Raw genomic sequence first — 11,302 nt, 5'->3', positions numbered from 1 at the left:
CCCAATCCCGATAGCCACTCCAAACCCAACACCAGATCAACCCCTTTGAGACTGAAGAGGTAAAAGTCTTGGGTCACTTCCAGATTCTGTATCTGGAAAGACAAGTGCGCGCACTTCCCCCTACATTTCACCTTACGCCCATCTCCTACCTCCACCATATAAGAGGGAGTATTCTGAACCAATAGTCTCAACTCCTGCACCACCTCATGAGCTATGAAGTTGTGAGAAGCCCCACAGTCAATGAGGACGACTACCTTTCTTCCCTTTAACATCCCTTCTACTTCCATGAACGGGTTGTAGTGAACCCCAACATAGAGCACAATGACAACCTCAGATCATGTACCCCCGATACGTCTGTACTATCTTCCCCTAGACCGTCCTCATCATCCTCCTCTTCCTCCAAAATAAGCATTCTGAATTGCCTATTTTTGCACAGATGATCTCTAGTAAAAGGCTCATCACAACGAAAACATAGCCCCTTTTCACGCCTTTCCCTCACCTCAGCACTGGTCAAATGCTTGAACTCTTCCCCTCTTGGCCGAACCTCACTGATAGGTCTCGGGGCAGAGTGTCCAACTGTGTTACTTCCCCCAAAGTTGTTCTGCTTCCCTTCCCCTATCGGTTTCGATTCCACCGTTACTGTTCTGGAATAGGGGTTTACCCTCTGGTTCCCTCCCGTCCGGCTTGCATACCCAAACGAGCCCCTCTTACTCAAAATGGCATTCTTCTGCTCAATCAATAGCACCTTCTGGATCACATCAGATAAAGATTGTAACTCATACAACTTCACCTCGGCACGAAGCTCTTCTTTCAATCCATTCAAGAATATTCCCCTAGTAAATTCTGGATCGATGCTTCTCAATGCCCCCACATACTTCTCAAAATCTTCCACAAATTCCTCAACGGACCCGGTTTGTTTGAGGGTTAGTAACTGTTCAAATGGATTCTGAATCATTGAAGGTTGGAACCTTCGAACCACCGCAATCTTGAATCCTTCCCAATTCGGGCTCGAGTTGCATTTTTCCCACCAGTGATACCAACTCAAAGCCTTTCCTTCAAGTGCCATTACTGTGGCCTGCATTTTCTCCCCCTCGGTAAGTTCTTTCAACTGGAAATACCTCTCTAGTCGGTGAGTCCATCCATACGCGTCGTCAGGAAAAGATTGGAATCTCCAATTTTCTCCATGTTTCCCGCCTAAAAGGGTTATCCTCTCTTATAAAATCCCTTCCTCCTTGAATTTCTCCCCCGAACTCATTCCCCCCCCTTACAAAATCCTTTCCCTACTAATTTTCCCTTCTAGCTTCGTTTCTGCCCAATGGAGTTCCTCCCCGAGGCTCGTTCCCGCCGTGAACACCGGTACGGAAACCATCTCTGCCCGGAGCCCCTCCCCATACTTCGTTTCTGCCATGAACCCCCCTTCCGAGCTCATTCCTGCCTGGAACGCCCCCATGGAATGCATTTCCGTCAAGAACTCCGGCGTTGAAGTCATTTCCGTCGCACGCTCCTCCACGGAATTCGTCTCCCTCGTGAAGCACACCTCTGCGAAATTCGTTCCGTCCAGAACACCGGCACGGGATTCATTTCCGCCATAAGCTCCTCCACGGAATTCGTTTTCGTCGCGAATCTCTCCCTTAAGCTCTTCTCTGCCTTGAACCTCACCACCGCGACGGAATCCTAGGTTACGGAAATCTTCTCCTCCGCGATTCTCACTGGTGCGTGGTTCCCTGCTTCTTCTCTCACCATTGTCTTGGCAAATACCACCGTGAACTGAACTGGCGGCGTCGCCGCCGTGTTCCGCGTCGGCGTTGAAGCCATAACGCTCCATCTTCGCCGACATCTCTACCATTTGCTCCTCATGCTTCTTCACTAGGGATTCCGCAAATTCCAACCTAATTCTCATCTCTTCCCTTTCTTGTTCCCAATCATCTCCGGAACGTGACATACTTCGAGTCTTCATGAATTTACGGTGAATCGGCAGCGGCTTTCAGGGCACCGGAATCGGTGCTCTGATACCAGTGATAACACCGGCACAGAATTACCAAAAAGAAGAAGGAATTTCACAATCGATTCGGAATCAATTCGATTCCGAATACTAATACCTCGTTTATTGCTTGAAGAATGGAGAAGATTACAAGATGAACCCTAATTGATTCCCCGAATCAATTACACGTTACAAGATTAATTCCCTGAATTAACCCCTCTCCTCTACTCAATTCTCAAAAGATGAATACAATGATTCCCCCAATCCCCTATTTATACTTTTCCCCCCTTACTCCTACACTGCTATGGCAGTTACAATAGCCCCCTCACACTGCCACATGGCTGCCACGTGGCCTCCTATGATACACCCTAGTGATGGGTGGTTTCCCCCTCATCCTATCACATTCCTTCACCAACACAGCTTATACACCAAGATTCCTTTGTTAACAACAACAACAAAGAAAATAGTAGCACTCCTACTAACTGTGGAAGAGTCAGAGAACACTGACTAGTGACTACTACTACTGCTACTAAGTCAGATTTATTTACCTACTTGGTTTTTTTTCCCTTCACTTTGTATATTTACAAGTCCATAGGTTTATTAAGGTTAGGACTGATCTGCCACCATATGTACAGAGTGGTTTGTTTTGTTCTAGAACATAAGTTATCCATCCAGGATTAACTCTGGCTGAAGTGAAGTATTTCTCCTAGGCATTTTTCCCTCTTCACATTCTTCTTTATTTAGTGTGAAGAGAAAAGGGTCATTGAAATTGTAATGCAACTAAGATGCTATAGTCTAGCAAGTGATATGTGTGTGTGTGAGTGCCTTTGTTGTGTGAGAAAGAGTAAGATTGATCTATATAAGATCACAACAACAATTAAGAGAAAAATGGTGATTGGGTTTGGAGTTGTTGGGGTTGGAGGACTTTGAGCTCTGCTTGTCGGGTTAGGAGGACCCCATAAATCAGAATCAGGATCTATTACTGGTGTGATGTATGATTATATTAAGCTTTTCTTAGGGAAGCTATGATTATTCAAGTATAATCTTATGTTTTTTTGAGACATCATTTCTTCTCTATTACATTCTAATACTAATTCACTAAAGCCTTTTTTTCTGTATGTGCCCCGACTCAACCTGTTTATGATTCTATTAAGAGCGCGGGAATATTTAGCAGATAATTTTGAGTTATTGACTAATGTATCTCAATGATATCTATCATGGTAGCTAAAATCATAGACTCAACAAACAAAGGAAGCGTGCTCAGTTTTGGTATAAAAAACTAATTATACTGTGTCCATAAAAAGAAAAAGGATATTTGTAATGTTAAACAATTGAAACCAGTCCCTTGTCTCTTTCAAGTTTCTCAGGCTTCCAGAAGACACGCCACCACTCCATTGGGCATTCGTTAGACTTGCAAGTTTGTAATGGCATGCTTGATAACATTATCTAAGTTTTTTTTGTTGGTACTACCAAAGGTATTCCTAAAGAACAAATCCATTTCCTTCCGGCAAGTGTCACTCAGGAGTTGAACATTTGACCCCTTTTGGGGAAGGAGTTATTTAACTTATTTGACCAAAAAATAAACTCAGTTGACATTTGGCAAAGAAACATCTTGCCAACAAGCAAAGCCGACTTATAAGCTCCTTAAACGGCTTATCAAGCTTATAAGCTCCTTAAACGGCTTATCAAGCTTATAAGCCACTGACTAGCTTATAAGTCTTAGCTCTGAATATGACAAACAGAGCCTTAGAAAAAGGCCTAGTGCATTATTTTACAAATTGAAAAACGAAATAAGTTCAAGATACGTACCATGTAAAAATTTGACAAATTAGCTCTAAAATTGAGATGCAATGGGCATGTGGAACAATTAAGCAGGTATTATTTGCCAACAAAAGCAGCCTTAACTACAATAGTTAGAAGAAAACGTTTGTTTTGAGCATTATACGAATCAGCTTGGGGCCCTCTTTCCTTAGGAAAAAAAAGCTTAGTAAGAGGAAGAAGGGGTCTTCTCGAAGCAAGAAGGCACTGAAGTAAGCAGATATTGAGTACTCAAGGGACAGGCCCTGAAGCGAAGGACCTAGGCTCTTCAAGACCTTAATCAGCTCGAGGAATAGGTAGGTACACAAGGTGAGCGGAAATCTATTATTCTAAATTTTTCAAAAAGATCTTTCTTTCTTCAATGGAATCTACCAATGGAACAATCATTGAAGAAAGGTTGGGACAAAGAAGGTAAAGTCATTAGGTAAGTCGGGGGTTGAGTCGAAAGGCTTTTAGCTTCAATTGAATAGCTTTCCTTTGCTTCAAATAATGAGGAGATTGAGACCGAGCTAGTCCTAGTGCTTTCGAGATGGTTCGGTCGCTAACAAAGACAAGCATGGGAAAGAGCAGACTCCCAACAAGCAACTCCTTAAATAGCTTATAAGCCAGTGACTAGCTTATAAAGCCACTGACTAGCTTATAAAGCCTTCAGCTCTGATTATGACAAACATGGCCTTAGAAAAGAGCCCAATGCATTATTTTACAATTTGAAAAACAAATATATAGTTCAAGACATGTACCATGTAATGATTTGACAACTTAGCTCTAAAATTGAGTTGCTATGAACACATGCAACTGTTAAGCAGAGTATTATTTGCCAACACAAGCAGCCTTAACTGCAGTACCATGTTAGAAGAAAACGTTTATTTATAAGATTACAAGCAGTACTTGGTAGGTGTCCCAAAAAATGGTCGAAACACATTGGTTTTATGAACAAATGCATACTGTTTGGAACCTCCATGAGCTTACTCCGCATTACAAGCCAAATTTCCTGATATGTTGATTAAATAAACAGTTATGCTCCCTGACTATGCATAGGGAAAAGAATATACATAAACTCAAGTGGGATTATCAGCAAACAACGCTAAAATTTTATGCTTAACATGATAAATGAATCAAAGATTTATCCTCAATCATCTTCATTGTCATCTCCATTGTTCAATTTTATTATGTATTTTTAGCATTATACATGTCAGCAACCTGAAAGTGAGTCAAACATTCCCAAAGAAATATGTTTTACATTCCCATATTACTATTTGCATCATCTATGTTTTCTAATTAATCAAGTATTGAAGAGCTTAGACGAGAGCTGGCTTGGGAATCACTTTAGAACGAGGACTGACAGATCATTGTTCCAACCCAACATAACATGAATATTATGAGAAAATGATTTTAAAAGAAAAAATAAACCAGTAACGACTTAACATGTAAAAACTCACCTATGTTACATATACTACGAAATTCTTCATTATTGTTGTCATAGCAAGCAAGGAGAAAGGCACCATAGGCTCCTACAAAACATCATGCCAATATCTCAGTTTAAAAGTTTAAAGTATCAGTACTTCAGTAAGATACATAATTGCATTTAAATGTGCTTACCTGGTAATTTCTTGTCAACAAAAAATACCACCAAATTAACAGTATACTTGTTAAGATCAAAACAATAAATCAATAAAATCAAAAAAGATAATGAATCACAATTTGCTCATTACAACTCAGAAAATGTTGCTTACGAGGCAACAACTACGTCAACCATGTAATGTTTGCGGGATGCTATAATCAGAAGACTTTGAATCACAACAAGAAGCCATGCAAGCTGCTTTATACATTTGCAGTCATTTATGAATATAATCACAATAAGTCAAAAATGGAAATTTAAACACAGCATGGCAAAATATGACAAAAACGACAACTTATAAAATAAATGGACAACCAAAATAAACAATGTTTAAAAGAGCGGCTCAATGCATGAGACTCCCACCAGAACAAATGATATTGCTGTAGTAAAATCTCCTGGGAAACTTAAATATTTGTCAAAGGTCAGCCAAACATGCGTAAGAGAATCTTATGAGCCAATTTACCTTTGTGTGCCATATTTCTGATACGTGAGAACAAAGATCATGTGTGATGAAAATATAAAATCACCACCACAAGTCCAACTATCATCCAGCTAGCTATGCATCCTTGCTAGGGACAGCAACAACAAGTCCTACAAAACACGCTATGTCACAATCCTAAACAATGAACATGAACTAATAAGCGGAACAAGAACAAGTTCAGTTAACATCACCGAAAGTGTTTTAAACACTCAGCCCAGGCCCATGATTAAAGAACAGAATAATAAATTCAAAGCAAACAAGGCTATTTCAAGTTTTGCAAAAGGGAATCCAACATTGGGTTCAGAGTGAAAACGGTTGAGGTGGGCTATTCCTATACCCCCATTGTTCAATACATTAGGCAGATCTCTACCTAAGTGTCTACTTCACGACAATCATTGAACCCAATCCCTTTTTCCTTTCAAGTTTCTCATAGTGGAAATAATATTTATTCCATTGGGCATTACATCTACAATTAATGTGATTGATAACATTATTTAAGAGATCATAACCTAGTCAACCAACTTATGACTAAAAATAAACTATCACCTGATGTTTGGCAAAGGGACATCCCAAATTGCAAACAAGCAAGGCGGACTTGTAAACTCCTTAAATAGCTTATCAGCTTATAAGCCACTGACTAGCTTGTAAAGCCTTTAGCTCTGATTATGACAAACACAGCCTTAGAAAAAGGCTCAATGCATTATTTTACAATTTGAAAAATGGAGTATACAGTTCAAGACACGTACCATGTAATTATTTGACAAATTAGCTCTAAAATTGAGATGCTATGTGCACATGCAACTATTAAGCAGTGTTATTTGCCAACACAAGCATCCTTAATTGCAATACCATGTTAGAAGGAACTGTTTATTTTTGCAGCACTAGGTAGGTGTCTCAAAAAATGGTCGAAATACAACATTGGGTTTTAAGAACAAATGCATATTGTTTGGACCCTCCATGAGCTTAATCCTACAAACCAAATTTCCTGTTATGTTGATTGAATAAGCAGATATGCTCCCTGACCTATGCATAAGGAAAAGAATTTGCATCTACACATCAACTCAAATGGGATTACCAGCAAACAATGCCAAAATTTTAGGTTTAATAGCATAAAATGAATCAAGGATTTACCCTCAATCATCTTCACTATCATCTCCGTTGTTCACATTATTATGTTTTTGAGCATTATACATGTCAGCAACCTGAAAGTGAGTCAAACATGACCATATAATTAAGTTTTACATTCCCATGTTACTATTTGCATCTTCTATGTTTTGTAATTAATCAAATATTGAAGATTTTACTTACCTGCTCAGACAATTAGACCTCTTTCAGAGTTTTGTCACGTCGCAGACGAAGTAAACGCAGAAACCGAAGTGAAAATGCTCTTTATCGCCAATAAAAGCACCACGACAAAAAAAGGTACAATCAACCATTGGTACAAATTAAACAATGGTAACAGAAAGATTCCAAATTGAAATGAAAACTGTAGCAGTTCATAACCAATTCATTGTTTCTAATACCTTATTCAGATTTACTACGCCATTTGCAACATGGTAAACGGGGTTAATGGTCAGGTCTGCAGCTTTCACCTCCCACACCTGCATGAAATAAAATCAATTGCTACAGTGAACAAAATGAAATATTACTTGATAATAAATGTTCTGATGTGTGTATTATAATTGATTTCATACACGTTAAGAAAATTAATTTCTTTCATTTAATAAAAAACATCCATTTTTTACTATAATTAGACCAGATGGAGTATATTACCCAACCTTACCCAAGATTTTTCTTACCTCACTGGTTTCAAACCAGACATCAGGATTGGTTGTCTCTACATATCTATAATATCCCTAAAATCAAGTAAATTAATCCGTAAAATATCAAGCAAGATTCAAATCAGGCAACAGAGGCATGGTCTTTTGGCTTGGGAATCACTTTAGAATGATTATTGTTCATGCATTTCTTCAGAGAATCCTATTCCTACTAACCATAACATGAATATTACGAGAAAGTAAGTTTAATAAACAAAAGAAATCGGTAATTACATAACATGTAAACGCTCACCTATTTTACATATACCTTAAAATTCTTCATTGTTGTTGTCATAGCAAGCAAGGACAAAGGCACCATAGACTCCTACTGCTTTGAGATAAAAGTTGAAAAAGTATCAGTAACTCAATAAGATGATACCATTAACATCATTGTACGCAACCTTGCCCAAGATTTTTCTTACCTCACTGGTTTCAAAACCAGACATCAGGATTTGTTGTCTCTGTATAAAAGTAGTATCCCTGAAATCAAGTAATTTAATCCATAAAATATCAAGCAAGATTAAAACCAGGTCCAAAGAGAAACAAGAGAAGCATGGACCTTTGGCTTGGGAATGACTTTACAATGAAGACTAGCATAATATTGTTCAAGCATTTCTTCAGGGAATCATGTTCCTACCAACAATAATATGAATATTATGATAAAGTAAGTTTAATAAACAAAAGAAATCAGTAATTACATAACTTGTAAACACTCACCTATTTTACATATACTTGAAATTCTTCATTATTGTTGTCCTAGCAAGCAAGGACAAATGCACCATAGACTCCTACAAAACAACAAGCCACTATCTCGGTTCAGACTGCTAGAAAAAGCATCAGTAACTAAGTAAGATGATACCGTGAACATCATTGTACGCAACCTTACCCGCAAAAAGATGATACCAATCCTAAAATACAATACCTCATTTTAGTTTTTATTTACGTTCAAACTGCAGCAACATTAGGAAGCTCCCCAGTGTTCTGTTCTGCAATTTCTAATGTAAACCTCAACCAAGCCATTTTCCATGTATTGTATCTGTCTCAAGAAAGCTAATGTTATACCACATAATAAGTGTCATATGCAGTACATTTCTGATGGAAATTGACCATGAGATATCACCTGGGCATAAGGGAAAAAATTCAATTAAAAATGATATTAGAATATGTAAAGGTAGCTAAGTTTGCTTATATTTGAGACCAAAAAATATTGACCTTTTTTGTTTATAATAATTGGACCAGATAGTAATGAACTTGCGGAAAATGGTTAAGTACATTCTATGATAAGCTTTCCACACTGCCCTGGTAACTATCCTCCACATTTTAATTAATAGTGCACCTCTAAAAAGTTAATTTAAACCAAAATGCAATGTAAAACAAGAGAAAATTATTTTATTTATAAAAAAGAAAAACATATACCTCCCAACCTAAGCACCTGATCAAATTAGGAGACTTTTCAGCCATGATTAAGTGTCATAGATAGTTCAAAACGGTTGAGGTGTGCTTATTCATATATTCCAATGTTCAAAACATTAGGCAGATCTCTACCTAAGTGTCTACTTCACGTCAACCATTGAACCCGGTCCCTTTTCTCTTTCAAGTTTCTCGGGCTTCTTCCAGAAGACACACCACCACTCCATGGTGGAAATAATATTTCACTCCATTGGGCATTCATTGGACTTGCAGGTTTGTAATGGCAACATCTACAATTGATGTGCTTGATAATATTATCTAAGTTTCTTGTTGGTACTACCAAATGTATTCCTAAGGAACTAATTCATTTCCTTCCAACAAGTGTCGCTCTCATTTGACCGTTTGGCAAAGAAACATCTCAAATTGACTTGACTTGTTATTTTTCAAGGCACCAATTTTGTTAAAGATATTTAGGATTTTTGTCTTTTAGTATGTCCATGTCCTATAAATTGGACCTCTATCTTGTACTCAATACAACACACTAATATTACATTTTCCATTTGTCTTCCTCCTTTCTAGCTCCCTTGTCCCTTCTCCTTATTTATAAGATAATTAAACAAAGCCTATGCCTAATATATCCTTATAGAAACTGACTAGTTAATTTGATTTTAATGGTCAACTTGGGTTAATGCAACTCCATTATTAGGCAAAATCAAAAGTTATGCCACACATTTGAAGCTGCATTAGCATACTATTTCATAAATCAGCATTATTTAGTGCAAGAAGTAATAAATCGAGGTATTGTTGCCCCAAGCACAACCAACAAGGGAGCACATCTTATGTCCCATAATAAGTGTCACTCCATGTGCCATAAGCTATGATTGGCCAGAAAAACACTTAAAAATTAAATTTTAACTATATATTTTTTTAACCAATCACAAGGCATGACGCATGAAGTGATATTCATTGTGGGACAGCAGATGCGCACCCAAGCAACAACAGCCCTGAATTGTTCCCCAATTCTTCCCATAAACCTTTAGCTATGCAAAGTATTGAGTAAATGATACCTTTACTGTAAAGCATGAGATCTATCCTTAATTGAAAGATTCTGGGTCCTCGGGTGTAGCACTTCAGTAAATCACATTGGCATAGATTCCCTTGGATATCAACCAATCAAGATGTAACTAGGTTGTTGTTCCTTGACTTGTTATTCTTCAATTCACCAATTTGTTAAAGATATTCTGGATTTGTCTTTTAGTATGTCCATGTCAACTTGGGTTTAATGCAACTCCACTTATTAGCCAAAATCTAAAGTTATGCCTCGCATTTGAAGCAGCATTAGAACACATCATTTCATAAAGGTACAAACACAAGCAACAACAATCCTTGCCAGCTTAAACCTTGATTTAAGTTTCCAGAAAACACTAGACTGATAGAAAATGAAAAGAAAGTTTCTTATGCTTTAACCATGAGTCACTATGAATAACAATATTTTGGAACTACGCCTCATTTGGAAGAATAGCATCGCATAAAACAAAAGAAAACTCTATAGACAAGAGTTAGAAACTTGACTACTTTCTTGAGCAAGATTTCAGCCCTATTCCAATATCATCAAACAAATCGAGAATTGAGAAACTACAGAGATAATGTGTTAGACACTGGTATCTAAGAATTAGAATTTAGAAGATGATAGGAAAAAGAATTACCCTTAACACAGAATCAATAGGATTCTGTAAGGGTTCTATGAAGTTTATTATTGATAGAAGAAAGTAGTTACAAGAAGATGATGAACATGAACTAGGATTCCTGAATCCTAGAGGTTACTCTGATTTCCTAAATCAGAAATGATTAATTCTCTAACTAACTAACTACTCAACCACCCATCTATTTATAGCCTTTAAAGCCTAACCGAAATAACTACCTAAGGCAAAGAAGGAGTTTTGCTTATTCATTTAGCCAAACTTTCCTCTTTCCTCTTCTATATACATTTGTAATTATAGGCTTATTCTTCCTAACCCTATCAATACCCCCCTCTTCAACTACCAACTTGTCCTCAAGTGGGAAATCAGGGAATTTGTCTTGTATTGAGGCTGCTGATTCCCAAGAATTCTCATGTGTGGGAAGATCCTTCCATTTCACCAGAACTTCTACATTCCCCTGACTGTCCTCCCTGCTAT

The 11,302-nt window shown here is 37.7% G+C and overlaps 2 long non-coding RNA genes across 2 annotated transcripts; both read right to left on the bottom strand.

Annotated features, from left to right (window-relative positions):
- LOC109349254 lies at positions 5,881 to 7,567 on the bottom strand. Its single transcript, XR_002107937.1, has 4 exons — positions 7,422 to 7,567; positions 7,207 to 7,285; positions 7,030 to 7,100; positions 5,881 to 6,008 (listed from the first exon to the last, which is right to left on the bottom strand). It is a non-coding gene; the product is annotated as an uncharacterized LOC109349254 (long non-coding RNA).
- Positions 7,968 to 8,504, bottom strand: LOC109349256. Its single transcript, XR_002107939.1, has 4 exons — positions 8,433 to 8,504; positions 8,275 to 8,348; positions 8,138 to 8,195; positions 7,968 to 8,043 (listed from the first exon to the last, which is right to left on the bottom strand). It is a non-coding gene; the product is annotated as an uncharacterized LOC109349256 (long non-coding RNA).

This window comes from Lupinus angustifolius, chromosome LG06 (assembly GCF_001865875.1).
Source record: "Lupinus angustifolius cultivar Tanjil chromosome LG06, LupAngTanjil_v1.0, whole genome shotgun sequence".
In the NCBI taxonomy this organism is placed as follows: Eukaryota; Viridiplantae; Streptophyta; class Magnoliopsida; order Fabales; family Fabaceae; genus Lupinus; species Lupinus angustifolius.
This window is presented reverse-complemented; position numbering and strand designations above follow the sequence as displayed.